Source organism: Protopterus annectens, chromosome 9.part0 (assembly GCF_019279795.1).
Source record: "Protopterus annectens isolate FY-2018-M chromosome 9.part0, PAN1.0, whole genome shotgun sequence".
In the NCBI taxonomy this organism is placed as follows: domain Eukaryota; kingdom Metazoa; phylum Chordata; order Ceratodontiformes; family Protopteridae; genus Protopterus; species Protopterus annectens.
Window position 1 is genome coordinate 1543692509 of NC_056743.1, and position 27456 is coordinate 1543719964.

Sequence of the window (27456 nt, forward strand, 5' to 3'; positions counted from 1 at the left end):
CATATTGAAGCACATTCTGACTGCTGTTAAGGAAAGAAAGGTCCTTTATTTTCCATCGATGTATTGTGATATTTTTGGTTAAGCAGAGTAGAAGTTAAAGAAAGATATACTTTCAGACCTGTTTACAATATAACACAATAGGATAAAAGATGAATATAATGAAAACAAGGTGATATTTTAGTTTTATTCATTTAATTTTATTAATGTTTATATACAATCAACCAACTTCTGCAACAAAATGCTTAACAATTTGTTGCCATTAGGAATGTAACTTTACCACAACTGACTGAATTACATCAAAGTTTTATAATATTCACAACCTGTGATTATCTGTACCCATGTCTGAACTCACCTTTGACAAATTACTATAAAATATACTACAACTGTGAGCGTTTAGTTTTCCAGACTTCTCTGTAATTTTGCATTCTGTTTTCTGTATTATATAGTGTTACATCCATCAGTTTAGTATTAACATTTGTAGCTTTGTTCCCCAATTTCCCTTTAATCATCAAAAGAAGCCTTGCAGTGTATCAGGCATTGATTATGCTCTATAATACAATTAGCTCCCTGTCCTTACCTTTCTGGCACAAGTCTGCATTTGAGGGATACTATGTACTATACAGCGAAATAGGGAAATAACTGGTTTACATGTTCATTTGGTTGTTTTAATGTCTTGTCAGATTGTTAGACTTTGAGGGGAGTATTAGAAATAGAACACACTGGTAATGTGATTGATAATACCAGTAACATTTTTTTTTTACAAATCCTAAACACAATTAATAGCAATGTCATCAATTAAACATGACTTGTAACTCTTGGTTCTCCAGGTCAGTTCTTAAATGGGTAGCCTCTGTTTGGAGACAACATGCCATATATAACTATTTGCCTTTTCACCAGATGCTCAGGTTTCTTCTCACTTCAAAAAAAAATTCTCTCATGTGAAACATGCAATAAACATTGACAGCAAAGAGAAAAGAAAAAAAAAGAAAGAAAGAATATGCATTCTGCGAAATTATTCATATGCCATTAAATGTATCCATATTAGTACACTGCAGTTAGACAAAGAGGTGAAAACCTAACAAACTGCATTTTTATATTACTGATTTATGTAAAACTGTAGGACAGCTCAAAGAAGTGTGTCTACTGCCAGTGATTTTAGGCACCTTGATGAATGTTACCCCAGTGCTGTTTCCATAATGCTGTTGGTTTACTAGGTAGTGGCAGCTACTAATGGTTGTTTCAAGTGCAGTTCAAAGCAATAATGCAAGTTTAATTTCTACAACTCATGCCTGTCCTTCTGGAATGTAAGTTTACCTAGTAGCATATGATATAATTTCACTGGTATTACTGAAAAATGATTTCTTGTTATAAATGGGCAGTTGTTAAACGAACATGGAATATTATGGATATCCATTAGATAAAGAATTGTTTATTTTATGCTGTTCTGTTAAATACAAAAAACGTCACATTTTCTAGATATCTGATACAACTATAAGTTGTTAGACACAGGAATACTACTGCATTCAAAAGACAGTTATAGCACTAGAATATTACAGGGAAACTCATAACTGCATGAACATTATTTCCCCATGTTGGAGCCATGCATGTCATGTTTTCATATATTTCTTCATATATCAGTGAAACAGAAGTATTTTCCCTATCCATATATTTGCCTCACAGAACTTGTGCAATTATATATCAGAGTTATATGTTTGGTATGCCTTTGTTCTTCCTTGAATGATCCTTACATTTGTTATCAGGGAGCTTTTGACAGGTTTATTATCTTTTTCTCATTAAAGAAAGTTTCTCTGCAGTGTGATAGCAAATAACTGGTGTAGAATAAATTCACATTTTCCACAGGAAAACTCATTACCAGTTTGCTTGACATTCTACTGCTAAACACAGGAGCAATTTCTTCATTTAACTCGCTAAATGGTATCCCTGTGTTTTATTGTATATCTCACTGGTAAATAACGGTATTGAGAATTGCATACTCGGTTAATATATTTAGCAGAGCCCATTCAATGCAGCCCTTCAGTTTGCTAAGTTGATTAGAAAACTGAAAGAAATATTTCTGGCATAGCAAAGGTTAAAAAATGCTGTATATCTGAGTTTCTACAGTCTCTATCTGGTATTCTAACCTTGCTGATATCACCAGCACAATGAAGTTTCACCCAGACACGAGTTCTGTTATTGTTCAATTACACACCAGATCCTCAAACAACAGTTCTGCAAAGGGCAACATGGAAATCGATTATTACATTTTATACCATACCCTGTGGGCTGTGTTCTTTACAGATCAGGAAGCAAGGGAAAATAGACCAATTTTTCTGTCATTCTGCTCCATAAAAGACTATCTTCAAAGTTTTGTTTTCATTCCAGGTGTCTTGGTTTTTAGTAAAGGAAACATTTAAGCATTTCTACCTTCTTTCTTAATGCACTGAAGCAGGAGAAACTATATATGTTCATCTTTTAGACTGTATTTTTTTTTACTTCTTCTAATCTTTATCTACTTTTAGTCATTCACTATAACTTTACAGATAATCTGTTGTGGCAAAATTTTAGCTAATAGTGCTGAATTAATTTCTGTTTGTCTTGGAGACATGGTGGCTTTGAATGACATAATGTTATTGCTACCCCTAACTGACAGACATTTAAAAAGCTATGTGCTTAAATAGATTTCATTCATTCAAAGCTTATTGACAGATCCTTTGTTAACTGTCAAGGTGTTATGACTAGGTGATGTGCAGATATCACTTTGAATGTGGAAATGATACTACAAAAAAACATGGAGCCGATGTACAGAATGCAGCTGGTTGCAGAAAATAACAGATAGATCATTTTGAAGTAGGACTCTGAGCACAAAGGCAGGGTGAAAAAAAAACTCAGAAAAGGCAGTATTGTTTTTTTTTTTACATTTTAGCAGAGGCAGAAAGTGAGGAAGATAACACATCTAATAAAACAAGGCTGGGTAGGTCAAGCAAGAAATAAGTTTATAGAAATCTGCTATAGATAATAGTCCATCAGTACAATATAAAACATTTTACAATAAGGGAATGAAATTAGACAATCTGTTCATTTAATCCAGTAAACTGAAAGATGTTCACCAGTTCTAACTCTGTCCTGGTACACATCGAAAATGTAAAAGACACTTACTTTGGTTTAATTAACTGAAAGAGTGTGATTCAGATTGTTTAAACCTAGATTAGCAATAATTTGAAAGGTAAGAAAGTTAACAAGAGGGTCTATGCCTAGTGTCCTTTTGAATATATTTGGCAGCCAAAAAAAGATGAAATATGATAAATTAGTACATTTTATGAAAAAGGGATTTAACCTGACCTTGCAGTCTCAGATATATGTGATAGCAATCCTCTATGTGAATAATGTTTATGGATCTTTGCCACAAACTTTACAGTGCATTTGTTCAACTAGTAGGTGCCAAAAGAATGTTGTATGATTCCTTCTAATGTCTCACATTATCCATTTCCATCTTATCCTAGCATTCTTCTGTTGTGAGTCTATACAGCTCATTTGGCTGGATTATACAATGGGCAGTAAAATGACACAGCAGTTAGTACTGATTAATTTGTCAGTTCATTTCTTGGCTAGAATTACATTCTTTATAGAGGCTGTGTATTGTTTCTGTATCTGTGTGGGTTACTACAAATGTGCTGATTTCCTCTCACATATCAAAGTTGTTCTGCAGGCGAAATATAGATACTAAAACTTGTCCTTAACTGTACACGTTGTGTGTCTGCATGTCCTACAATAAGATGCTAGCTTCTCCAGACTTTTTTTTTTGCACCATTTCAGTGTTGAGTTAGCTTATGGCTTTTCTGCAACCCTGAACTATATTAAGTGGCTAAATGGAGACTGTATAAAAACAATTTCAGTACTTACAATATACTTCAGCTTTGATTCCCTAATGAGATGTCACAACCAGAATATTTTGACTATGTGCCCTATTTATACAAGCCATCAAGATGTTAAATAATTTATTTTTAATAATTTTTATTAACATTTTTCAACAAGAAAAGATTATCAGCAAGAGACAAAATTAAATTTGTTCATACAAAGATAAGCAAGCTATAATATATGTATGACAGTTAAACCATTTCAGACTAAAAGTTGCTTTCTGTGATGCTATCATATTACATTATCTAAAAGTAAAACCATAAGTTATATATAAAATGTAGCTAAGTATGAGCTCCCTGAATGTATTCCTGAAAGTCTGATGTGGATCTCTAAATAATCCCAATTTAGAAAATAATTGGAACCTCTCAAATACCTGGGTTTGATAAGAAGACAGAAAGACTTGACCAAGGTAAAGTTAAATAGATCTAGTGAGCTATTTGGTTTCATTATATGGTCTTATTTGCCTTAATACTCTCTGAGGTTATTTCCCATCATGGGATAATTAGGAAAATGACCTTATATGAAATAGCCTCAATGGATAAGCGATACTGGGAACTACTGCTGAAGTGAAGGATTTCCAGTATTTGCAGGCTAGCCTCTCCTAAGCAGAGAAAAGGAAACGTGAACCATCTTCCCTTCTTCTCCCATCATTCCATCATTAAGATTTTCACTCTGCTTCAACTATCCACAGAGACAAATTTCCAAGACAAATTCCAATGAGATCTGTCATATCTTTTATCAATCTTCATCCACATAATTGTACATATTTTAACCTTAAACAAATGAAAAAGGTCCCGGGGTAAAAAACCAAAACTAGAAACAACAAACTGCACCCCTGGGCAATCATGTGAGGCTTGTCCAGTTGAAAAACAGATCCAAACAGAATGTAAAGTAAATCCTTTATTGTGGTATTCTCTGTGATACATCGCTATCCCTCCAACATATTCTATTTATATTGGAAAAGAAAGTAATATTTCTTGAGCAGGCATTTATGCCACCATTGGACTTGTAGGTATGAAGTAGATATGAAAAGATAAGGTCTGTTGGGGTTCTGTATGTAAGTCAGAGATCATCCCTCAGCATTCTGTATGTCTCATCTGGAGGACCTCTTTATTGTAAACCTACGTACTCAATGCCCATAGCTTCCTGTACTCAGCAGGTTCAGTTCTCAAGGGGTTAACAGCTTATCTAATTTTTGTGAAGCTAAAGTTCCTCTTCAGGGGTATTTCAATTAATAAGCAAGGGCTGCTAAAAAAATAGCAGATTAGAAATGCACTGCAGTTAATTGACTGTGATGAGAAACCCAGTTCAGTTTTGAATATATTAATTATATGTATAGGCATTTCATTGGACCATACTTTAGTGAAAGCAACTAATTGAAAATGCCATTTCATTGAAAATATATTTCACTGAATCAAACTTCACAGAAAACTGCAAAACATATAATAGGAAACTAGCAGCATGCATGCAGACTTTTATTTATCTTATTGTCAAACAGCATTGGCTATAGAGTATAAGTGCTGGTATGATTTCTGTTTGTCCACCAGAAGTAATTCATTTGATGTGGTCTTTTTTAATTTTATTTGAGGTTATGTGACTATGTAGTTATTATGTTTTAGTAAATAGTCAAGAGTACAGGGAACTTGCACCCTTTAAATATATATACTTTTTAAGGTATGTTTGATCTCAAAGAAATTTTCTAGGATTTTGATTCTATCATGTGAGTTTTTAATGAAGTGGGTTTTTGATATATATATTTTTAAATGAGCTGTGATTCAAAGTGCTTGAGTTTTTACCATTTTATTAAAAGTTTGCTACATCCTTATACTTTTATTACAGCTTTAATTATTGTTGGATGGAAATATGGTAGTTATTTATTACCTCCAGACACATACAGAAAGAACATATATAGTAACAGCTTCTCACAGACACAGATAGAACATAGAGTGATGACTTCTTACAGATCAAGGTCAGTTGTTAGATGCAATCAGCAGATGATTTGAAATTATTTAAATTAGATTTCTGTTACTTCTGTTTTCACAAACTGTCCTCTATCATTGCATCCGCTGTTTAATATCAGTGTGCTTTAGACTTCCATCTGTCAAATTCAACCTTATTAAAATGGTTTATTGGTTAATAACATTTCCCATTTTGTTACTGGAGTATTAACTTGTTGGTAATTTGGGCAATGTCCTGCAGATGTCACCCCAATCTAATATTGAAAACTAAAGAATTTTGAATTAAATAGTTTAAAGGCACCAGTGGTCAGTGTTTCCTGAAAGGAATCTTAAATGAACTGCATGACACCTTCATTGGTGTGAGTTAACCCATTCAAGCCTATAGTGCTTTTTTTTGTATTTGTCCAGTTAACACTCATAGCTCGTTATGGTTTCCAAACCTTTTTTTGTGTGTAGCTTCTTTAACTAAGTTACTTAGCAGCTAATAATTGGCAGCATTAGAAAAGGCAAGGAATAATCAACAAAATTATGAAAATTGTCAATAAAGGATGTCCCACAGTATAGAAATTGATCACTTTTTGCAAGGTATTATTCATATTTTCATATTTATGCTCATATTTTCATACCTGAGAGACCTACAAGCTATTGACAGTTATGGCGTGAAATATCTATTTTATTATTTTATTTTATTTTATTTTACATTTGTTTACCAGGAAAGTCTGTCTGGACACAGGTCCTTTTTCAGCTGAGGCCCAGGTAGAAAAACTTTACATTACAAACTAGAAATTCACAGATAGTCATTCATAACAAATAGTGTAGTTCATGCAGAGTTTTGCATAGTTAGATTATTATTTATATTAACATTAAGATTATATAAAATTCATTAGCAAAATAAAGAGTGATGTATCTTGTGATTAAAATTCATACATTGGATCATTAAATTGTACACATTCCATTTCAGCAAAGCCCATTGAGTATATGTTTTCCCATCAAAAGGGAGAATTTTAGCCTACTTATAGAAAAAAAATAATAGCTGGTGAGTATGTAGGTACTGGGCAGATAATCTTATAGTTAGGACATTAGGTTAGAGAAATAGAGGAGTGAAAGGAGTTGTAAAAACTAACCAGGCCTGGAGCAAGTGAGGACTGAGAGGAGATGAGGGGAAGAAATTGGTAAAATACTATGATGGGAGACAGGAAAATTCATTGTCAATATCCATTTATATCACAATATGCTAGATATTACAATTTATTGTTAGTAGTTATGACAATAAGCAATATTTCCATATATACGTAATACTTCAATAAACAAGTGACTTACAAACTATTGCATGGTGTCACGTAAAACCTTAGATCTTCTAAAAGAAAACTGCCATTGATATTTGCTCTGTAAGTTGCACATATTATTTATATTGCTGATTATACAATCAAGTCTATGTTTTCATATGTCTGTAAATATCTCAATAAGCATGCATCCAGAATGGAATTTCTTGCAGCAATGTCAAAGTGTTTGGTTAACAAAAGTATTGTAACAATATATGTATAAGTTGTATAGTTTACAAGGTATGATAATTTGTTTATGATAGTTTAGCAAAAAAAAATATAACTGGTTTGTATGCATTACAATATTTTAGAGTGTTTATGGAATTATTATGCATGCACTGACAGTTATTGCTGTACTGATAACATTGCTACATATACAGTTTTAATACCTTTTATTGTACAGAAATGTTTATCTTATGCTTAGAAGCTGATTTTTCAGCTAATACTCTGGAACGCAAGGATGTTTCTAGGCTGCTAGAAGTGTTACATTCCACACCACATAGGTGTTAATAAGTTAATTAAGTTGTATATTTCCAATTAATATTTTTACAATGTTGTTAGTTTAGGTTTTTACTAATGCCATGACCATTCCAAGCATAAAAAAAAAATAAATAAGACAGACAGGTAGAAGACAGGAGACATATGAAAGCAATAAGGTAGATAAACACATTTATAAGCCTGCCTATTAACAGGCTTGGAATTTCAAAGTCTAACATGACAGCACCAGTGATGTAAGGATAAAGTCCTGACTATGACAGAGGTGACCTAACTGAGTTGGCAACGCACACTGACACTAACCATCAGAGTAGCAGTAGTGATGCAGAGGAGTTTTCTGGGGGTGGTCATTAGGCTGAAGAAGCCACTGATTGGTGGTAGCCTTCAAAGCAAGTGTGCAGAAGCACATAGTTCCAAGGGAAGGGCATTTGTTAATGACTTTAGTGAAGCATTTCACATATCACCCGAGCCAGGTAGTGATGTTAGACTACCCAAAGTAATGCTGTCAAAGCACAAGCTAGCTCCAAAAGGTTTATGAATTATTCTATGTGATCTCACTGTAAATATTCCTGATTGTAAGTGTTCTTCTTCTTAAAAACTAGCGATGTTAGATGGCTCACAATTGTCAAGCACCATTCTAAGAGTTGTTAAGATTGGGTCTCAAGCTAGAGTAACACTGAACCAAGGTGTCTTTTAACTAATATTGAAACATAATCATGGTAATTTATCCAATGCATATCCAGTGAGCTCTTTTCTGTGGCTTGTAAAACTAATGCTGTAAGTGTGTTTTCTGTAAAGAGATTGTGCTTACCACCCATGTAAAGCAAAGAGTTAATACAATACTTTTGTCATCAATGTACAGTTTTTTTAATCTGGTAATTCATTTTCTTGCAACACTCACATGATGTTTACTTTTTTGCAATCATAGCATCAACTTCATATGCATCTATAGCATTCATAGATAACTCCATTTTTAGAGCTAGTTACTATCTATACTTCTGTTTGCATCAATTATTTGCAAAACAATTCTCTGGCCTCTTTATTTATTTTCCTTTTACATACTTTTGAGTATCTTCTCAATAAACCACAATATCTGTATGTTTCTTTTAATGCTGGTCAGATTTAACCACTACACTGGTAACTGAATCTTAACTCATTCAATCCTAAGCAACATGAGGCTAATTAATCCCCTTGCTACCTGAGGTCTTCTAAGCTAGGGAACTACTGGCTTCCTGAGAGCTTTTTCATCAACATTATGTGCAGAAATTATACTTCATAAGATATTCAATAGCTGATAAACAATGAATTAGAAAAAAAAGTAAAAGAATACAGCTCTACTGTAGACAGTTAGTGTCAAAGGTCTTTCTATAGAGGATGATTTTATATTGCAGATTTGTGAAAGTAAAATTGATACTTTTTATGATAAAACTTACTAGATCCCAGATATTCATGAAAGTATTATTTACTTGTTCAAGAGCTTTCTAACAATATATGACAAAAAGGACTAACATACTGCTGTTTTGGGATATTGTCGAATCAATGCAAATTATGCATATAATCTATCTATGATAATCCATCAGTCCATTCCCAAACCATCTTAATCTACAGAACCATGTCTGTTAGATGACAACTATCACTTCAATATTGTGTCCCTTAGTGCTTTATATAAGATGTCACCATTTATTCATCTGTAGGTAGCATGTTTTTTATGAAATCATTGCAGATAAGAAAATATTACTGATAGTTATAACTGCTTTACCAAACATTTTTATCTCAGAAAGTCTTCATATTACCCAAAATTTTTTTCACTTTTACTCACTGCTCAAATACACTACCCTAACCTAACAGTACCATACTTCATTTTTGAATTATTAATCTTAACAAACTATCCATCTTTTCCTTACTTTTTGCAAAGACTCTTTAATAACTCTTTTTGCATCCCATGCTGACCATTTCACTGTGCATGCTTAGAAATTCATGTCAGTGCATAAATTCCACACACATTGCTGCTATAGTTTTAGTTATACATTTGTACCAAAATTTGAAATTATTCTTAGAAAATGTTGACACATACACTAATTTCAGGAGTATAGGAAAGTTTCCTTTAAAAATGAGTATACTCTTACAGGAAACACTGGAACTCTCCTTTACTGACAGCTGCACTCATGTAGGAAGCAATTTGTTAAGAAATTCAGCATCTGCTAAATTGTTATAGGTTCATATGTTCATAGGTAGGTACTAGGCTATCTTCCCAAAGGCATTTATAAGCCTATGTGTTGGCTTTCACCACCCCCTTAGATTAGTTCTCTGTGCCTCTGTCCAACAGAGCCACTGAAGTGATCCCCGGGGTAAACTTCCTGCTTCCCATCCACTCGTTAAGGTTTCTCTTGAAGAGTGTTAGTGAGGAGCTCTGCCTAATGTAGATTGGAATCTTGTTTCAGAGCATGGGAAGTCTCTGAGACAGAAATCTATCCCTCCAGCACATCATATTTATTGTTGTGATGAGGTTTAAATCCCTAGAGCGTGTGGCTCGAGGGGATATGGTTTTCTTTAGGTGGAGCATGTCCATCAATTTTGGGTTGGACATGGCCTTGTATGTCAGGCAGAGATCATCTCTGATTAGGCAGTATGCAACCGAGTACAGCTGGAGTTTCTTCACTCGAGCTGCGTAGGACATCTGTTTCAGGCCAGTGATCCACTTGGTGAAGTACTGCTGTGGTCTTTCCAGCTGTTGCAGGTATCTTGTAAGGTACATCCCAAATGGGGCATTGTACTCTATGATGAATCTGATGAGTGATGCGTAGAGGGGCACAATGACCCCTTTTGATCTGGATGCAAACACTTTTGTGATTAGGTAGGCCACATAAAAGGATTTTCTAACCACTTTGGCAATGTGATTATCAAAGGAGAGATTACTATATGCTTGGGTTCCCAGATCCCTTATTTTGTCTTCCGTATTTAGGGGGCTACCACCTATGTGGTATTTTGTGGGTACTTTGTTTTTTCCAAAGGGGATGACTATGCACTTTTTGGCATTTAGCTTGAGGCCATGGTTTTGACACCAGGTATCTGTCTCAGTGAGACCCTTTTGGAGGATGTCTGTGTCAGCTGGAGAGTCAATTATAGCCCCTAGTTTGCAATCATCTGCGAACTTGGTCAGCCATAGTCCTCCTGTGCTTGTCTGTACCTCTGAGAAGTATATGTCAAACATGAGGGGTCCTAGGACTGAGCCCTGGGTAATGCCACTCGTAACTGGTTTAGAGTCAGACCTAGCTCCCACAACTCTTACCATGTGGGTTCTGTCCATGAGCCAGTTGACAATCCATCTCATGATGTAGGGGTTTATGTTCAGGCTGGTGAGCTTGTCTATAACACCAGAATGGGGAATGGTGTCGAAGGCCTTTGCGAGGTCTAGGTAGGCTGTGTGGACCACCTTTCACTCATCTATAGCCTTGGTAACTGTCTCAAAGATGTCCACCAGGTTTAGGAGACATGATCTGTCCTTAACAAAGCCAAACTGGGTAGAGTCCAGTGTTTGGAGGTTCCCAATGTCTCTGTTAATGAGATCCATGATGATGCGCTCCATAGCCTTGCAGGCCAAGCTAGTCAGGCTTATAGGGCAATAGTTCCCGGAGTCTGTTGTGGCTCCACCTTTGTGGACTGGAATAACCATTGCTGTGCGCCACTCTGTGGGCATGTAGCCTGTGGAGAGACTGAGTTTGAACGGTGTTTTTAGGTAAGGGGTTAGTTCATCTTTGAGCTCATGTAGGATGCAACCTGGGACACCATCTGGTCCCATTGATGCTGTGTTTTTGGCTTTGGATAGGGCTGTTTTAACCTGAGTGTCTGTGATTTCAGGGGCACTGCATTCTTCTGGTATGGTTATGGGCCCTTTTGGGGGTGAGAGGGGGCTGAAGTTTGCACTGAATCTATCTGCCAGGATGTTGGCAATATCGGTCAATTCAGTGGATTTTGTGCCATTCTGCACTAACTCTGAGCAGATCTGGAAATTGCCACTTAGATTCTTGACATAGCTAAAGAATGCCTCGTGGTTATCTTTGGAGTCCTTGACAATTTTTCTTTCGAAGCTAGCCTTGGATGATTTTATGAGGGATCGTAGTTTCTTGCTGATACTGATCAGGGATGTCTTCCCCTCTTGGGATTTTACTCTTTTCTGTACTAGTTTCCTCCTTCTATTGTATAGCTTGTTTATGGCTGGGGTCCACGAGACTGGTTTCCTTTTCTTGAAGGAGTTATTCATAGGTTCATAGGAGATTACTAGTTTAACAACATAAGAGCCCTTACAAGCCTAGGCAGTATAAACTGATTTTGGGTCTATGTTCAGTCATTGAATGAGAAATCCCTCAAACCTCTCTTCACCGAACTTAAAACATCAAACATTAACTTCAGGGAATGTTCAATCATCAAATAATTTACCCTGGGAATGGAGTTGGTTGGCCAGTATTAGAAAATTTGCCCTTTTCCCCACTGTAGTGTGATCTTGGAACTGGTATATACAACTGGAGGGGGGAGGTGGGGATGTGGAGGATGTATCCCTCCACCTGGGTGGGTTTGATATACTATAATGTGTGTTTCAGTATGAATGCTGGTCCACTGTCTCTTTTTCCTGGGTAAAATATATGATGATTGAACATTAACTGAAGTTAACATTCAGTGTTTTAAGTTTGATGAAGAGAGGTTCAATTGATTTCTCATTTGATGACTAAACATAGACCCCCCCCCCCATTTTACCCAATATGTGGCCACTAGTGCCAAGGGGATGGCATAAGATTGTGCATATGCCTTGAGTAATTTACAGATTGCCCCTATCCATAAGGGACATAGGCACTACCCCAAGTGTGACTTTGCAGTTCCCTATCCATTGTTCCAAATTGCATTTGAAGAGGGCTGGGGAAGGGCTCTGTTTAAAATAAATATGAAGCCTGTTCCAAAAACAGGGGTAATCTCTGTAACACATATCTGTCTCTCTGGCATGTTTTGTTTGAGTCACAGATTAGGTTTAGATCCCTAGGTAAGGTAAACCTTGTGCTGTTTGTCTTGCAGATGTGTAGCAGCTCCATCTGGACTGGATTTGTAAGCACCTTGTAGGTTAGGCATAGGTTACCCCTTAATAGTCAGTAAGAGATAGAGTAAAGGGGTAGGACTTTTAGTCTGTCCACATAGGGCATGTTGTTAACACCCTATATTTTCTTTGTGAGGAATCTCTGGGTTCACTCCAGCTGTTGTAAGTGCCCATTCAAGTACATGCCCAGTGGAACATTGTACTAGATTATTGTTCAAACGAGGGTTGAATACAGTGGGGATATAACTTCCTTGGATCTGGATGTCATACCTTTACTTATAAGCTGTGCCATGTTGAGTGACTTCCTCACCACTGTGGACACATGGTGACCAACGCTCAGGCTACTATCTATCTGTGTACCTAGATCTCTCACCGCTGAGTCTACTCTTAGGGATGTGCTATTAATGTTGTAATTTACAGGGATCTTTGGCTTTTCAAAGGGTATGATAATGCATTTTTGCATTAATTTTTAGGCTCTGTCTCTGGTGTCAATTATTTGTCTGGCTTAGACCCTCCTGCAGGATATCTACATCACTGAGAGATATGATGATTGTCCCCAGCTTTCAGTTATCAGCAAATGTTGTCATCCAGAGAGGTATATTAGCTTTGACTTCAGAGAAGTATATACTAATCAGGAGTGGTCTCAACACTGAGCCCTGTAATACAGCATTAGTAACTGATCTCTACTGGATCTGGATTCACCCACTTTAACCACGTGTCCTGTCCATGAGCCAGTTAGCTATCTATCTGTTGATGAAGGGATTTATGCCCAGTTTTTTGGGGGTTTACTTAAAATACCTGAGTGTGGGATTGTGTCAAATGCCTTAACCAGGTCAAGATAGGTGATATGCACTGCTTTACCCTTCTTCATGGCCCTAGTGACCTTTTTCAAAAAAATCCACCAGAGTTAGTAGGCATGACCTGCCTTGACAACGCTGAATTTGATTGTGTCCAGTGTTTGGAGGTTCCCTATGCCATTATCAGGTTGATGATTCTTCTTTCCATGGCCTTACATATAAGATTAGTCAAACTTATGAGTCTGTAATTATCTGGGTAAGTCGATGGTCAACCTTTGTTCATAGGTTCATAGGTTCATACTAGGCTATCTGCCCTAGGGCATTTATAAGCCTAGCCAGAGTGTGTTTGGCTTTCGCCACCCATTTTAAATTAATTTTGCTATGCCCTTTTTCGAGGTTAGTATACTGTGCCTCTGTCTAACAGTGACACAGAAGTGATACCTGGGGAGAGAGGGACAACTGTTGCTGTCTTCCACTTTATTAGGACAAAGCCAATCCAGAGACTATGGTTAAATAGAGATTGCAATGGGCCTAACAGGTACTGATGCAAGCTGTTTAAGAGGCCCAGTGGTATACTTTCAGGCCCCACTGAAGCCACGTTTTTAGTTTTAGTGACCACAGTGGCAACTTATTCTTTAGTGATAATTGGAAGGTTAGTAGTGTTTCATCAGCACAGTCATTTCCTGACCTTCTGATGCAAGTTACAGTCTTTGCATTGTCTCACATTAGTGCCGTCAGTCTTTAATATTTTCATTTTTGACTCTTTTTCTCTTCTGCATTAATGGGTCATTCATCCACTCAATCTACAAGCTCTTTTGTTTGTACACATGGGATATGTTTTGCTCTTCATACATCACCAGGTTTATCTAATCTTAAATCTTTTGAAATCAAATGCTGGTTAAAAGCATGTTATTTTTGATGTCACAGTCCTATCTCTGAGCTGTGAATCATGGAGGTTCCAAAATCCACATTCTTTATCTCTTATGTCTTAATTCAGTTAACATAAACATTTATCATTTCTTATGGCTGTTTGTTTCTGGCAAAAAATGAGTGATCAATACATAGAATGCTTTTCTTAGGATTTCTTTGTATCAAAGTACTAGCTGAATATTTCTTTTGTAACTACTTGTCAGTTTTTATGCTCTTTAGTAAGATTCAATACCTTAAACTACCTTTATTACTTTATCTACAGCTATGTGAAGAAATGTGGCCACATATAGGTTTTTTGTTTTACTTTTATGCTAGATGCAACAAAAATACCAAACCTTTGCAACCATTGGTTCCATTTTGTCTGACAGATTCAAAAGGATAAAAAAATGCATCCGAGGATTAACAGTGAAATATCTGTCATGATGAAAATTCCATTGTTTTAATTATGGCTTTTGACATTTCTTGTTCAACTGTCCTGTTATTGCTATTGCCCGCATGGCACATTGAACTGGAAGGTTGGACAGCTCTAAAATGTCTTTTTCAGCTAGTTCCTCATTTTGTTTCTTTATTTGGTTTATTTTTGTTGCTTTTTCATTATCCTAACATTGACTTGTTACTGCCTCAGATTTCGGGGTGCTCAACTAATTCAGAGACACTTGAAATGCATTATTTCTCCATCTGAAAAAAAAAAAAAAACAGGACCACGTCTAGACTGCCCCCAAACATAATGTTTAGGTGTATTAAAAAAAAAGCTCTTCTACTAGTTCCCGCAACAGAAGCAAGCTGCTTAGGACAACTGTAACAAAGAGCTTGTTACAGTAACTTACAAACATACACAGAGCATTTCAGTACTTTGGCTGTGATCACAAAAAAGGAGCATCATCACTCCTTTTTGATGGTACGTCTATTTGGCAACTTGAAGAACACTTTAGCTGGATCCAGGCTTAACTTTTAACACCATGTGAAGTATTGGGATTTGCTTTTAATAATTTTCATACACCACAGCAAGCAACAGAGAGACACAGGAGATGAAAAAGACGGGTGTAACTTCTTTGCTAGCATAGCAGATAAGTGACTGAAGAAGGAGACCATGTGCTATATACTGTATGCATTACTTAATGGGCACTTGATGTGCTACTCTAACATGCATAGCTCATGGGACAAGTCCACCATGTTCCCTTTTAGTTTCATATTCTTTTTCTAGGTTTATGTGTACTATCCACAATCAAATTCTTAGTAGTACAGTCTTCTTTTCCATCTCAGCCTTAATCTTCCCTAAAGGTAGCTTTCTGTCAGCTCAACAGGAGTCTACACAGTTAATAAATATGATAAAATATGCCATCTACTCTAAATACATGAAATCTGCCTGTAATTTTAATGATGATGACTATCATCTGATGATACTATGCATAAATCTAGCCACTGCAACTCACTAATCACCCTTGCATAAAGGTGATCTTATTATCAACACTCAGTAATGATAGGCAACGATGAGGTTTACAAATGATGGTCCTAATACAGCAAAAAAAGAGAATGAGACCTATATATCTTGTTATATGATGCTGAAATGATGTAGCTGTCCATTGAACAGCAAGTGCTAGCATAGTGTATGTATTGATTATAAGTAGTAGCTTCTATGCAGAGCATTCCCAGTATTTACTACTTCCCAAACATGCCACTCAACTGTCTAGATTTTCACAGAATATCCAGGTTTTTGTCTAATATTTTTAGTTTGCTCTTCATAAAATTTGAGATTTTCTAACAAATCACTGAAGACTGGATTCACAAAATAATGACACATATTTGAGTTTCAGAGTTCATATTCCTTAGAAAAAAATGTCTGGTAGCACAAAACCATTTATTCCATCAACTTTCTTGGTTTATAAGAGCAATATTTAAACTTTGTCCATATTTTGGGCCTCCCCTCCCATATTATGTTTAGCTTTGTCTAGATTTCTTGTGCTAAGAGGTTGAGAAGAATATCCACAGAACTTGTAATGTATCAGGCAGTAGTCTTCTTTTAAAAGGTAACATGACCCATACATTAAGTTCATCCAGTCAATGGTCATGTAAGTCTCAGATAAGGAGCTACTATGTCCAAACATTTAATCTTAATAAAGAACTTTAGTATCAATGAGAGATAAAAAATAAAAGCTAAAAGTCATAGTAACAATCTGTAATTAAAGCAAAGAAAATAATTGCAAGTATTCATTATCAAAATACTCAGAACACCAGCTATAGGTCTGTGTTCTCCTTATACAGCGGGCTCTATTAAATACAGAAAATGAAAGCTAAATTTATGTAAAGTGTTAACTATTGAGCTTGCAAGTCGAAAACATACTTGCCTTTCCTTTGCTGTGCACTGAAAGTTCATTTTAAATGGCCAAAAGATGACATTTTCCTTGCATCCCTCACTTTCCTCCCCCACCTTTCTAGCAACACTGTCATGCATTTTTTTTAATTTCCATATTCATGATATTAATGCTCTGAATATGAACAGCAACATATTTCTGATTTACCTTTGTAAGTACCCAGTAATTTCCTTTTTAATAAGCATTCCAGTCAGCTGAGCTTATGGTCAAAAAATTGGACTCTTGTCATATTCTCATTATGTGTCACTATTATCATTTATATAATTACAGATTCCTGGACACCTTTAGCATCTTTTCTACCCTTTCTTGCAATTCCATTGTTTATATATTGTATTTTGTTAAATGTCAGATGAGAGTTTAAGGCTTCCAACATGACCACATCATCTGAGAGACTGATTTTTCCCACCATGGCTGTATATGTCAACAAGTATTGGCATTGCTGTAACATTAAAATGGTTTCTAAAAGTTGTTGGAAAAAAACAGTAAAACATATTAAAAACATATGAAAAACACTGTAAAGCGCCAGGTTTAGTTTAAGTTTTCTGAACATTATTGTTGCTTTATTCAATGCATTAATGTTATTTCTTTCATAGTCTGTGTGACAAAAAATAGCTCTCCTGTATGTTTCATAGTCTAGGTTTACTTTATTCAGTTTTGTTTTTCATGCTCCAAGCTCATGCCTTTCTAGTCATAAAACAATATTATACTTAGTTCAGTTGCATGATCACTCAAACTCATGTGTAATATATTCAGGTACAGATAAACACATTTAAATAAAAAACATAAAGACAGATTGTCATGGTTCCTTCTGGGTGAGACACAAAAGGCACACATGCAAATGATAGCCAGAATAAAGATGGCTTCTAATGTTCTTCTCAGTTTACTGTATTTATCATGTTCATCAAAACCATTCGCCAGACATACCGTAATAGTCTCAAACAAACATTTAATTGCATGCCTATCCCCTAGCAATATACAATGTGCTCAGGAAAACCACAAAAACTGGAAAGAACAACAGGAATAGAACATTAGAAAAGAACATCTAGGCATTAATCATTCAAGTCATATTTTAGTAAAGACAGCATGACTATTTTAGCAATTGCTAAAGGCAGCAGTCACAGTGAAGGCTGAGAGCAAGCAAGCAATCTGATATGCAAGCGTGATGTATTTGGTGAAAATCATTGCAGAGAGCACTGTCAGTCTTATCAAAACTACATGAAGGCAGATTGACAGTGACTGCTGAGAGGTGGTTAATTAAAAGCTGTCCCCAATTGAATGTTATGGCTCAAAATGATAATTGCTAACACAAGATGTGATTTTAATAGCTGAAGAGAATCTGTAAAATTGCAATAATTTACTGTGGCAGGTTAAAGGTAGTAATGCATAAAATAGTAGAGGCAGCATTTAAGATGTAAGTGAAGACTTAGTTGGAAATTGTTTTATACAAGAGATACAATTACATTTATTCATCACTACTCTAAGATGTTATTTGAAAAAAGACAATAACCTGCATGAAGACATATTATGAAAAATTATGATTTTATAACATAGCCCGGTAAGTTTATAGACTGTTTTTACATCAACACTGAGTTGTAGTATTATGGGTCTTGTATCACCATCATTATACTGCCACTTCTTGCAGTCATGAAAACGCTTCATATTAGATAAAGATGGACCAGCCTGACTGTACTAGACAGCAAGAGAAATTGCAGTATATTCATATTCTATGAGGGAAGCAAATAGTTTTGCAAATGCAGTTTCACTGTTATTTTTTATTTAATTTGTATGTGTGTGTGTGTATGTACTTGTGTGCATTTGTAATAATCTGTCATTCTGTATGATTTCTATGTATTATTTAAATTATCTTTAAATGGCTACAGGCCTCTTTATCTTTTTGAATTCCATCATGCATAAACATATGTCTAACAGTTACTATAGTTTTATTACCAAAATTTGAACAATGCAATTTCTTAACTCAGAAGATACCAATATTAATTTACTTTAATGTTATTTTTTTCTGTTAACAGAATCCTTTTGCAGTGAAGGCCAAAAAATGAAATCTCTGCTTTACAAAGAGGTCATACTCTACTGATTAAGAGATTGCTTATCAACAAAAACAACAGCAGAGAGATAGTAATTTGGATATACAGAATTATACAATGACTTCTCATTAATACTGAAAAATGTGCATGCTGATTGGACAGCCCAGCCAATTGCAAATCGAACATATATCAATAGAAAAATGTCCAGCCTCTGAAGTACTCTTGAGCGGTCAGACTTTTCTATTGGCATATGCTACAGAGGACAGAGGAAAATACAAGAAAAATTAGCTACATTCTGCAAAACTAAAAAACTGAAATGCAACTGGTTTTCCTTGTATTTCTGCACTGTCCCTCCTACAATCCTGTCAGACCCTCATACATCTCAACTGTCCAGATTTTAGCAGAATGTCCTGATTTTTGCCTCATAATTTTCATCTTTTCTTCATAAAAAATGTAGCTTTTTGTCAAGCTACTGGGGATTGAAGTCATAAAATGATGACAGACATTGTAGGTTTAGGCTTCATATCCTTCAGAAAATGCATGCTAACACAAAACCTCTCATTCCAGTTACTTTCTAAGTTTATAAGAGCAATAAAATCTGTCCTTATCTTTGGACCTTATGTTGGGCTTTGTCCAGGTTTCTTGCATTAAGACTGGCAGGAAAAAAAATAGCAATGGAGATTTTCTTTTCTCTGTAGCTTCCCCTGAGCAGCACTGATGCCTTGTGCTAGCATGGGAATGCAAAACTCATCCACATAAGCAGTACATCAGTAAATGCCATAGAACACGGAACAATGCAGAGGAAAAATACAGTGCCTTTATACAAAGACATTATTTTGGAAAGGAAAGCAATTTCTTTCTTAAATAGTGTCATTGTATAATAGCAATAAGCCACGACTAGGTGTGGGTAATTCTAGATTTACTCGTGGTTGATTTTACCCTTGTGATCAAACCATACCAGTTGTGGGTAAATTCAGCATTACCGACACCCATTTGTGGATTATTGCTTAAATAGTCTGAGTTTAACATATTTAACAAACTATTGGTCAGAGATATAACTATGTGTTTAGAATGAAATCAAAGGCTTAAAGTAATAATGCATTGCCAGAATACATCAAGTAAATGTAGATAAATATCAATTATATAGTAAAAATAAATGACCATTAAACCGGTAGCAGCTTTGGTATAGACAAAATGATTGAATGATTTACAATTTGTGCAAAACACAAACGCAGCACAACTACAATGCAAGGTTCCAGGTTAAATCCTTCACAAAAAAAATGTATGCTAAATTCAGTTTATCAACTGACATCTGCATGTGTCATCTCAAGGAAGGCTTAGAAATCTACAGCAAGTAAAGTAATATGCATGACAAAAGGTGAGTGCTGTATGATGCAGGTTGCTATATTTAATTTGATAATTTCTTACAAAAGTTAAGCATATTGTCACATTGAAAAATTGTCTAATTTAATCTTAATCATACATTCTTAATTTCTCCAAGATTTTTGTGTTTCTAATACTATGACAAGAATGGACGCCATTCCTAAGTCGAAGTCTGATTAAAGTTCATGAAATTTGTATTGTTTCAATCTTTGATTTTAACCAGAAGTACTCTTCGTAGCACCAATAATGTGCCCAGTAATGACTCTTGCAATTCATAGGGAGTTATATGTATCAGTAACATATCCAAGTATGACGGTAAATTCTTTTTTTTATAATACCCATTGCTCCTACTACACTTGGAACAGTCTGGGCATCCTTCTTCCACATTGCCCTCATTTCTGCCTGCAAATCCTGATAGTTTCTGACTTTGTGTCTCTCTGTATATAAGACACTGTATTCACTAGGTGCAGCAATTTCAGTGATAAATGTTACTTTTGTCTTCTTTTCGTGGACTACTATATCTGGTTTTCTTGCATCTATTTTTTGAACTGTCAGTAATGGGTGATCCCATGTGATAGACTTCATAATTTTCTATAATGCTCTGTGACTCGTGCTTCCAGTGCCTTTCAGTTACTTCAGTAATATAATGTTTGCACAATCCCCAGTGCAACAGTCTTACCACATTATTATGTCTTTCAGTATACAGTCCTTCCGGCATTAGTATACCCAGCCAGCAACAAGATATGCAACTGGTTCCAATTCTATTTACAAAAGCTACATTTGTCTGTTTCTCCCACATGTTCAATGGATTTTGTAAACCAACGTGTATGTAGTCCACTATCTTGGGCTGCCAATAATAAGCTTTCATCTTTTCGTTTAAATTCACCTGTCCTTAACCATTCCTGTGTTCAGTCTTGATCAATATGAGGTTGTTCCAAGAGTTTTCTACACTTGCAATTATATTTATGCATTTTCCACATTTCTTGCCTTGTCATCTGATCCTTCACCTTATATCCTTTTGTTTTTTGGCACATTCAGTTGCTACCTGATTTTTATCTACTTCTGGTTTGATTTCCATTCCCACTTGACACCAATATGTTTCTGCAAAACTAGGTAGGGAAGTAATTTTATACTTATTCTCCTCATGGTTTAAAACTTCCACTACATTTTGGTCTTGTGAGGGGGTCTATATTAAATTATCGAAAGTCGAATTCACCGAATGGTATTTCCATCGAAAATATCGTTCAGCAAATTCTAAATATTGCAATCACAGTACAGTAAAGATCAAAAAATGTTCCCTTTCCTCACTGTAGTGCGATCTCGGAATTGGTATATATAAATTAGCGGGGGGGGGGAGTGCAGCCCCCCACAAGAGTGAATTCGCTGAATGGTATTTTCGATGGAAATACCGTTCGGTGAATTCAACTTTCGATAATTTAATATAGACCCCTTGTGAGGTCAGCAGATATGTATGCAGTCCTATGATTGCAGATCTATACATATCAATTTCAAGGCAGCCAGTACCTTCTTCAGAAGAGGGAATATATAATCTTGGTATACGTGGTGGTGCTGCGGTAGCGTTGTTGCCTCACAGTAAGACATTGTCCTATTCGATTCTCAGCTAAAGCGTCTTCTGTGCGGAGACATGCATGAATGAGCATACCTTCGTTGAAGGTTGTGCATCAGAGCTGGCAACTCGGCACGTAAAAATCTACTGCCAATCATTAGCAGACCAGAGTTCCACTGTGGCGACCCCTAACTGGGAAAAGCTGAAAGACACAACAACAACAACATACAGTCTTCTTCTTCTTCTTTCGGCTTTTCCCGGTTAGGGGTCGCCACAGCGGATCACCTGTCCACTCATGATTGGCAGTGGAGTTTTTTACGGTGTTGAGTTGCCAGCCCGGCGCCCAACCTTCCACTGAAGGCACACACATGCACACACTCACACCTAGGGCCAATTTGGAGTGTCCAATCCACCTAAAGCATGTCTTTGGGATGTGGGAGGAAACTGGAGCACCCGGAAGAAATCCACGCGACCACAGGGAGAACATGCAGACTTCACACAGAAGGCACCCCAGCCAAGGATCGAACCGGAGAACCTCTTGCTGTGAGGCAACAATGCTAAAACAACAACATACAGTGATTTTTATAAATTATTTGTTGAGCATGAAGCATCTTTCTTGATTTCCTGTCCAACTGATCCAACACCTTTTGGGGCCAGTCAATCATTCCAAAACTGTAAGTTAGGACAGGAAGAGCAAATTGGTTTATAGCTTGGATTTTGTTCCTAGATGTCAGTGTTGTTTTCAGAATTAATGTTAGTCTTCTAAAATATTACTTTCTAGTTTTATTTGCATTTGTTCATATTTTATTGTTGATCCTTCATCAGTTTCTGTTTTCCTGCTTTAATGGTTGCCTTTGCACTTTTATCAAGACTAAAAGACATTCTTATATCGTCTGAAAACGTTTTGATCACTTGCAGTTGTGCTTTCAGTTCCTCATCTGATAGACTATACAGTTCTAAATCATCCACAAAAAGAAGATGAGAAGTCTTTACACTTTCTGGGAACCAAATCATAGCCATGACTTAATCTGTTAAGTAGACAGCTTAATGGGTTAAGGGCAAGACAAAAAACAGCAGTGACAAAATGTCACCCTGGAATGTTCCCCTTTCAATCTTTATCCTTGGAATAATAAATTGTCCATTATCATGGCTTAACTGCAAAGTGGTTTGCCACTGTTTCATGGTCACTGTAATATAATCTATCAGTGCAGGGTGTATCTTATACATTTGTCAGCACTCTTTTATCCATGAATGTGTAATACTGTCAAATGCTTTTTTGTAGTCTATCCATGTCATACTTAGATTCCTCCTCTTTTCACAGTTTTCCATTATGACTTTATTTAACAACAGATGATCCTTTGTTCCATATGACTTTCTTTTGTTACCCTTTTGTTCTATTGCCATGAGTGAGTTTTTTTTCTAAATGACTATAAACTCTGTCTGCATCAATTCCAATGTATAATTTATACATCATTGGAAGGCAAGTTATTGGTCTATAGCTTTTAGGATAGCTTGGAGGTTCGGGTCTATATTAGATCACCGAACGCTTAAAAAAGTGGACAGTAATTAATCGACCCTATGTAAGCGAAAGCTTACAATTTTGAACTGTCAGAACAGTGATTTTTTTCCCTAGGAAAAAAAAATCGCTGTTCCAACAAAAAAAAAAAAAAAAAAACTTTAAACATTACATTCAGTGGGGGGCTTCGCCCCCCACCCCCTACTTAAATATACCAACTCTTAGACCGCACTACAGTGCCAAAAACAGCAAAGATACAAATCAGCCAAGCAAATTCTTTCCCAGGGAAAGAATTCACTTAAAAGCCACTTTGATATTTTGCCGTTTCAGGCTTTTGAGTTCTACCAAGATGCATTCAAAAGAATGCGTCTTTGGTCTTCTAATAGGGGAACCAGAGGTTCACCCTTAAGTAACAGTATCATTTTTCCTGTTAAATAGATTGGTATCTGTTTGGGGTGCACATATAAATAGTTATTACTCATGGCTAAATCTTCAATTAGAGATGTTAATACTTTTAGCAAGAAGTTAAGTACTGCATCTGGGCCTGAGGTTTTCCATTTAGGAGCTTTTCTTAAATTTGTTTCAATATCTCTGGCCGTTAAATAATTCCATTTCATATCCTGTACATTTGAACTTCTTATTCTTTCTTTTACTTCTTCTGTCTATTTAGCATTTTTGTTATGTTCCACAGGATTTCCATAGATATTTCTCTAAAATGTATCTATTCCTTCTTTTTTTCATGGTGTTTCAATTCCTTTTGCCTTGTTTTCCAATTTTCTATAAAACTTTTTGGGTCATCAATAAATTGCTTGTTTTGTACTTTTCATTTATATTTATCTACATATCTTCTATGTTTTTCTACCTGTGCTGATATTTTTAGTTTATTATTTGCAATAATGCATGATAAATCCTTATCTATTCTGATATTGCGCATTACTTTTATCATGTCTATCTGAGTATTTTTGTTAATCTGTTCCCTCTTCTATACTCTTCTAACAATGACACTTCTTGTACTAATGGCTTTATAGTTCTTTCCATATGATACTTCCATGATGACATGTGATTTCTTCCCTTCATTTTCCTTATTGCCCTCTGCTTTTGTGGTAAGACTTTATCTGTTATTAATTTAGCTGACTATGAGCAGTCCTAATCACTGTGTTTAATTGTTTAATCAGACTTCTAATTTTTGGGGTTTTATTGACTTTCTGCAGTCTATTTCTTTCATTGATCGTAATATGTCTGTCCATCTCTATTAAATGAAGCACCTCTTCTCTTAGATCATTTTCTTCTAAACTGAGAAAACATTCTTTGTTCTCCATTTCCTGTGGCTATTCTATAGAGAGTTCCAGAGCATCTTCCTGTGCCACATTCTCTTCAGTTTCATCCTGTGTCATCCATTGCTCTTTCATATGGGAACTCACTGGCCTATCAGTCTACATTGACAGTGTCAGAGTTACCACAGTTTCCTGTTCCTTCCCTTGCTGTGCAACTCCAACTGAACATTTGTACTGGTTTCCTATGGAAGGCTCCAAAATATCTTCATATAGCAACTGATCACGTTTCCCACTCCACTGCTTTCTCCTTAATTTGGGGATCCATTGGTATATTCTGCTTTGATGCTAATCAGAGTTAGATTTTCTATACTAAATCCTTCACTTTGCAGGTAATCCATAACCTCAGTTTCTGTTTGTTTAACTTCTCCATTACTTTTCCTCTTTGTTTTCTTATTTTTTGTAATGTAAAATTTTCCATGTATGGTTGCCTTTGCCTGTATTTCTCTTCAAATATCTTTGGTATTTCTCTTTTTGAATTGATTAGTTTTGCTTTCTTCATTGCATAAATATTACACCATATTAAATCTCTGTTTCTTTCACATGTCCATATTTCTTCTTCAGACATCTCCCACTCCTCCTGTTTCTCCCTACTTGGGGAACTCATTGTTCTATCATGTTGTAATATAACCTGTGTTAGACTTTCTACACTAAATCCTTCACTTTGCAGGTATTCTACAACTTCAGCTTCCATTTTTTTTACTTCTACTTTACCAATCTTCTATTCTACATTCCCTCTGTGATCTTATTTTTGTATTGTGAAATTTTCCATATCTGGATGTCTTTGCCTGTATTTCTCTTTGAATATTTTTGGGGATACCTTTTTTGTATTTATTAATTTGGCCTTCTCCTTTGCATATATGTTGCACCATATGAAATCTCTCTTTCTTTCCCATGTCCATATTTCTTTTTCATACCGTTCAAAAGTCTCTAAATTTTTCTCTTTATATCTTTGCACTTCTTCAGTTGCTTCTTTTTCCAAACTGTCCATGGTTTCTTGGTCTATATAATGCTTTTCATAAATCTGTTGTATTAATGAACACAAATTTTTATTTGAAGCTTTTGACAGTTTTTCTTGTGGAAGTATTTTGCTTTCCTCTAATTTCTGTCCTAATATTTTTGTACATTTTCTGTCTGGAAATTCTTGTATTAATAGTAAAAATACATAATTGTTTTCTTATCCTCAATAGTCCACCCTATCATCTTTATGGTTCTTTTTTGGCCTATCACTTTTTATGATTTTTGTAGGCTACTACTTCCTTCTACAATGGGTGGGGGTGGCATCCTCCCCCCTGGGCCTGGCCTATCCCCATTGTAGGAATGTTTCTGTGTCTTGAGGGTTTTACACTGTCATTTTTCCAGTCCTGCCACCAGTATGCTTACCAGGATTGGGCACTATTTTGTCCTGGGTCTTATGCACCCATCTATATTTTTTATGTTTTAACCTACTTCTGTGAAAAACAGGGTCCACCACATGAAGGTACTCACCAAGACTTGACGGTGAATTCAGTTCCAGCAATACTACTCTCCTTTGCTTGTTGACTTGTCTCTCTATTTGGACCCCTGCTTGCTGACTTATCCACTTATCTCTCCATTCAGACCCCCTATACATAATAAGGACATTGCAGTATCACTAAAACTAATTGTCTCTCTGACCTGGTGTGTTGAAAAGTGAAAAATGTATTGTTGGTGAGATTTTAAATTAAAAAAGCTTATTTTTATGTTGTCAATGCATCTTATTCAGAATACTTACTTGCTGTAAACTAATCTTTTCAACTGCCCCTATTTTGGAGGACCTTTTCAATTTTCAGGCCTGATTTACCCCTGTATATGATGTTCCTATTTTTGGAGGTATGCTCTTATTTTCAGGCTTGATTTACTCATTCACACAATTTTCTGAAGTCCCTCATCACATGTGATTTTTCAAGCTGTCAGGTACACTGAAAAACCACAGAACAAGAGCAGCACAATACTGGCACAAATAACTTAAAGAAGGGGGATACGCATCTTATATCTCCCTTTTTCAGAAGCAAAAATAAATTACCTTGTGGGGCAATGCAGTTCATTTAAGTATACAGATTTTACACTGTCTCTAATGCTCTTAAATTTTTCTATCATTTTTGTCACTATGTTTTTTGAACATGGGTTTCTGAATATGATCTCACATTCCTATTGGAAGCAAGAAGAGTTACGTGTTATTTGGTATTCAAATTGTATGCTAATTAGATTACCAGATTTTTGGCTGGATGTAGCTAGTTTTCAGAGGTCATTGTTCCTGTTTACAAAGACTGCAAGTTAATATGTATAAATGAGATAGAAATGTGCAGGCTAAAATACAGCTCAATTAACAAGGAGAAAGAACGCAAACAGTAAGTAGACAATTTTTGTCTTAAAAAATACACAAAACGTTTATCGATAAGGTTCAATATTTGGAAGGAGATAAGGTGGAAAAAGTTCAGGACAAATGTGCAGGATAAATGTAATTCAATATCATAATGTGAAACTCAAAGAAGTTACTTAGTAATTATGTATTGTATGGCAGTCTGATTTGAAAGTGGTTTATAACAGTCAAGTACAGTGTTATAACAGGAAAATTAGCACATTTATCATAGATATAAACAAGTAAAATGCTTCAGTACTATCAGCAATATTATAATTGAATGCCATGCCAGTTTTTGTGCAGACAATGAAAAGAAAAAAACTTGTGAAAGTATTTTTTTCTGTATCTAAATCATCCAATTACTA